The sequence below is a fragment of the Meriones unguiculatus genome, chromosome 18, assembly GCF_030254825.1.
Source record: "Meriones unguiculatus strain TT.TT164.6M chromosome 18, Bangor_MerUng_6.1, whole genome shotgun sequence".
NCBI classification, from domain to species: domain Eukaryota; kingdom Metazoa; phylum Chordata; class Mammalia; order Rodentia; family Muridae; genus Meriones; species Meriones unguiculatus.
The window spans coordinates 27,422,342-27,428,341 of record NC_083365.1 but is presented as its reverse complement, the minus strand read 5'-3'; positions in this window follow the sequence as shown (position 1 = coordinate 27,428,341).

The following is a 6,000-nucleotide window of genomic DNA, read 5'->3' as shown; positions in this document are numbered from 1 at the left end:
AAACAGTAAAGATGTTTGAAGGAAAACCTACATAACACAAAACTAACCATCTGAAAGGGGCTTGTGCACAGCTGACTTGGGGGCTGGGAGACAGCTTGGCTGGTAAAATGTTTGCTGCAGAGGCTGGAGGTACTGAGCTTGATCCACAGCACCCACGTCAACAGCTGGGAGGGTTGGCATGTGCCTGCAACCTTAGCTGTGGGAACTGGGAACAGGAGAACTCCTGAGAGCAGCTGGTCAGCCCGTCTAGCTGAACTTGGGACCCTCTCCCACCACGTTCAGTAAAAGACCCTGTTTCAGAAAATTAGAAGTGGGGAGGGGTAGAGGAAAGATATCAAACACCAACCTCTGGCCTCTAGTCTTAGTTACTTTTTGAGGTCTGTCAAGAAGACACCATGACAAAGGCAACTTATAGCAGAAAGAGATATTATGGGCTTAGGGTTTCAGAAGCTGGGGATCACCATGTGGGGGAGCATGGCAGCCGGTGGGAGAATAGCTGAGAGCTTACATGTTGAGACAACAGCCATGAGGCAGAAAGAGCTTGCTGGGAACAGTGTGGACTTTTGACACCTCAAGGCTCAGCGTCACTGACGTACCTCCTCCAACAGGGCCACAAACCATCAGCCTTCCCAAACTGTTCCATAAACTGTGGTACCTAGCCTTCAAACATATGAGCCTGAGGGCCATTATCCCTCAAACCATTACAGCACTACAGGCACGAATATACATGAACATTCCCCCATGAATATGTACACATACACACACGCACACACACATCTTAAAGCGTTACCCATAAACCATTTGCTGCAATTGCTGGAATTGATACATAGGAGTTTTATCTGTTATGTATTTCTTATATGCACAGTGACACATGAAAATCATTACATTGAAATGTAAAGGACAGTGTCTAGAATTTTCAATTTTCTTCTGAATTCTTTAAAAAAAATACATGTATTATTTTTATGTATGTGTGTGTGACTGTATGAGTTCATGTGCAGATGTACATGCAGGAGCCCCTGGACGCCAGAAGAGGGCATCAGATGCCCTGTAGCTGAAGTTCTAGGAACTTGTGAGCTGCCATGTGATCTGCAAGAGCAGGAAGCACTCTTAACTGCTGAGCCATCTCTGCAGCTCCTGAATTCTTTTTAAATGAGTTTATTTTGACCATCTATTTTCAGCACTCAAAGTCAGAATTTGGTCCTTTTCCTTCGAGAAATGATCCAAAAACTACAGAGAAAACAGAAGACGAAAACACAGATGCCATTTTCAGCAACACCAGGGAAGAGCTAACATCTGTAGACTCCAAAATAGGCAAGAGGAGCTGTCGGAAGCTGGGATCTAGCACAGGGCAGCAGGCACTGTAAGTCAGGAGACAGGGTTAGGACACAGAGACAAGATGTCAAGGTGCTCATGGAGTCAAACATCAGAAGAGCCAGCAAACACACGCTTGCTGCAAATGTGGGCTGCCTACCAGGTGTGTAGCCACGTCCCTCTTCAGGGATGCCGAAAACTAAACGGAGCCACACAGGAGTAAGTCATGTGTTCAGGAAATTGTGGTCACAAAGGTCTTTATCTAGTGTCTTCTACAGTTACCCTCCAGGAACTATCTAGGAAGAGCCAATCTCCTCCAAGGTTGAGATTCAAAAAGAAAGACATTGGGTTGGAGACAGATTGTCCACAGAAACCTCAGAACTTCTTTCTGTAGATGAGGAAGATCATCTTGCTATAAACTGTTTTAAAAACAGACTCAGGCTCCTGGGAACTTGAAGGCACACAGACACGCTTTTCAGCTAGCACACACAGGAGCTGGGTTCAAGACTGAACCAGTAAATGTAAAGGTAATTTAAACACTAGATCTTGGTAAACCACTCTCTGCCTCCTTCCTCGAACTCACATTCTGTTTGTTTTTAACCTGCTCTGCCACTATTTAAATAGAACATGACTTTTTCATAATTAATTAGCACTTTGGGAGCACAGAGGACTGCTTAGTAGGGTTTCTGCCTGTGACGTGCTTCTCATGTCTGTTTTAAACCAAAACAAACAGTAATTTGGCTTTCACCTATTCATATAAACACTATTAATATCAGACCATCTTTTCTACAGACAATTTATTTCATTCTTTCTTTGTAGCCCAGGCTCCTCTGGTGTGCTAACTGTGACAGCAAATCTTTAGTCTTTGTCTCCTCAGGTGCAAAGCTTGGGTACTGCTCTTTCTAAATGAACTGTCTCAAGCAAGGGCATGCACAGTGGGGCATTTGCCTAGGTCTCTGTTCAATTAATTGTGGTGTCCTAAACAAACCACTCAAGGCCTTGGAGTTCTTATTTACAAACCACTGGGGTTGCTTCTGGCACTGTTGCCTGACACACTCAGGCAGCTCCCAAAGAGAAACTCCTACCATATTAGCTTAGACCGCAAGACAAAGGAAGTATGGAACAAGTTAAGCCAGACGGAGAGGGAGAGGATCATTGGAACAGTTATCAACCAGGAGACTTCAACACGCCGTGCTGTATGAAGCGAAATTATAGTCATCTCCCTTAATTTTCTTAAGGCTAACCCCTACTATTTGAGTAATTAATTCTTTTCTTTTTGGAATTTTAACATTTTTAGGATAAAGCAATGAAGTTGGCAATGTGAGCTCTTACTGTACAGTGGGAATGAGGAGGAAAGAGTTGGTGTGAAAATTTGGAGCTCCAAATTAAAATGTAAACAGACTGCTCAGTGACCTTCTCTTGGAAGACTCACATGAAGGAATGTCATGGTACATTGGCCAATTCTTCATTACATTTGCATATTCAGTATGTTGCTAGTAATGCCGCATGACACTCAATGATACTAGATAACATTTTATACAAACCATTTCACCTCAAGCTTCCTCATTGAGAAAGAAATTTGGGCTTTATTATCTAATGGGAGAGTACAAGTTCTTACTGCTGTGGAGATGATGGCTCCCAAACCATAGACTGAGGAAACAGCTAAAATAAGGCAGTTTATTAAACAAACAAAAGCAAAAGTCCTTTGAAATGCTAGGTTAGAAGAAGTTAAATATGATTCTTTATAGCAGGCCTTTTCTGAACCTATAATTGGCTACTACTACTGTGATTCTGTAAAAGGAGAATTTTGATGCCCACGTGAATTTGACCATGGAACACACTGTACACAGTATTTTGTAAGGGTAGCCTGTAACATATGCTGAGAAATAGTGGACTCGGGTATCGGATATATGGGCAAAACTGTTTAAATCGCCACAGAAGTAAGCATAGCTACACAGTAGCGAGCAAAGTGAGTAAAGCTGACACCCCAGTGGCTGTCACCACGTGTGATCTGAGGCATGTTCTGGGGGACTGAACTAGGGTTTGCTCTGAGGGAGGAAAACTAGAACATCCAAAGCTCCTGGATCCCATTTAATTAAAACCCTTCTGGGATGCTAACGAGCACCAGTGGATGAAGAGAAAAGTCTCACATGTCTTCATTTCCATCCTCGGCTCAGCACAGCTCCAGTTCCATTATCCTTAAACATCTATTAACATGATTGCTTCATAATTACCAAGGCTAACCGCCAAGCACTTTGCCAGGAAGCAAGACACTGCTTATCTTCAAGTGCTCTTCTGGCTTGTGTATTATTATTTTTTTTAAATCTTTTGTATGCTCTTAATTGAAGAAACATCTCTAAAAATACTATCTGGATGACTACAAGATAAGAAGAAAATAGCATGTGAAAGGCACAAATCAAAGCAGATGAAAAATAAATCTGCTCTAAGGGTGGATAGTGGACTCAGAACCTACAGGATTAACCAGACCAGAAGTTCCATGTATCAGAAGCATGGTGGGACCTACTGACTTCTTTCCGGTCACCACACTGTGCTGCTAGAATTTTAATTCCAGTACAGTCTATCCTGCATGTTATGATGGACTCACATAGTGGCATTTAGTCAGCAGACTCGTCTCTGATAAGGCTCCGAGGGTAGCTATTGCCACGTGTCCGCCTTACCATCCATCCTAGTGCTATGCTCTGTGGACTCGTTTAAGTGCTGCAGTCTGGGCTTACGGAATAAACCCCCACTTTCCAAGCATGTACGGTAGCAGATATTTTCATATTCAGTACATAAAGACGAACAGAAACTCCTAAAAACCTATTCATGGTTTTGTAGATAAAGAAAATCAGGGCCTAGAGAGATTATATTTGCCTAAGGTCAGGTCAATGTCTAATAAGCAATTATGTAAAATCTGTGTCTGTTCTCAGTGAGTCCAGTCTGTCTTACACTTACTTACCTATGCTTGCTCTAATCATAAACTACCTGCTTTTCATAGATCAGAAATGAGCCATTTATAGTTTTTCAGTATCGAGTGAAACATCTCAACTTTTATCATCACACTGACTTAGAAGTCCTGGTAATATTTAGATCTTTTCAGCTATCTGACCAAATCCATGTAGGCTTTTATTCTCTGCTGTTGTAAGGAATTTTCATAACCCAGCATTTGGAGAGGAAAAAAAACCCTACTACATTAACTGTCTCATTTCATGCTCACTCTCTGGGCACACATATTTCTGGTCTCTTTTTAAAAAACAGATTTCCCAGCTATGACATATTCAAATATGAAAAGCAGTTTGGACAGCTGGGGAAACACTGATCTTTTGGCTTCAGCACCTGTCTCCCAAACTCCAAACCAAATGGGAAACTCCAGAGTTCATTCAGTTTAGAACACAAGCAAAACACATCCTTACAACTTTGAATTTGGATCTTATGCACTCCCTCCACGTTAGCCACCACTCTATTCTGTTTCCTCATTATTAGAGAGATAAAGATTGGGGCGGAGACAAATTTCTTTCAATTGTTGTTAAAGTTCCCAGTGAGCATCTGTTAGAATTCTCACTGGCCTTCACAGTGAATGAATAATTAAAAATTTAAACCCCAGTATCATCATCATTTTTTATTTCCTTTGACTAAATACTTAGCCAGTGTCCACTTTAATTTGGTTTTAGCGTCACAGAAAAAGCCAGCCAACAAACAAGCCAACAAATGGCAGTCGCCTAGGCAGGCAGTGACACACAATCCAGACGAAGCTTGCTTTCGTGGCTGGCATCTTTATTCCTATGTACTAACAGGTGGAGGAGAACAATCTTTTCCAGGAAACACCGTAATGCAGCAAAGCTGCTTTCCCTACTGCATAGCCTGCTACTGTATATTCAAAATGAAAATAATTCCAGGAGTGCTGTTCCCAACACACATGCCCACAACACCTGTTTTCAAACTCTTGTTTCAGAGAAATTATGTAACTGACTTTCTGGCTTGACCCTTACTCTGATAACAAAATAGGTCAGGATGTTTTTTTTTTTTTCTAGGTATTTCCATCCCTTCATCCTCTCCTCACATTCATCCCCTTGCCTCACTCAACATTTACACAAGTGTTCCAGAGCAATAGCACACTGGAAGCTGTGAGTGTGGATCATGTAGCCTGGTAGTTGAACACACACTTGTCACTCAAACTTGTAATTGACTTGACTTTCTGGGTTATTTCTCAGCATTTCTTTGCACTGCCAGGGTTAGAGGGATGGCAGTGGTTCTTTCTTTACAGGTTCCTTGAATACGGTCAAATATTTAGGGAGGGTAGAGGGGAGCCACTATGTAAGCGTTCCCCTTGGTAATGCTAGCAGATCAAGATGGAGAAAAGAGAACCAGTGCTTCTCATGTACACACCTGCAGCCCCATCTTCTGCTCCCGCCACCAAGCCCAGCGTCCTTATCGGAAGAGGTCACTTGTCACAATACATTAGTTCCATTCATTGTTAATACAAGCACCACAGCTTCATTCACAAGGACAGACAGTAATTTGTGCAGCGCGCCTCTCAAGCCACAAAGCACACAGAGTCACCAGGGGCCCTGGCTGAAATGCAGATTTTGATGAACAGAGAGCCTGAACATCTACATCTGTAACCAACCTCAGCACACCACCACCACAGCTGGCCGGAGGACCACACTTCGGTAACAAAGTCATACCAAG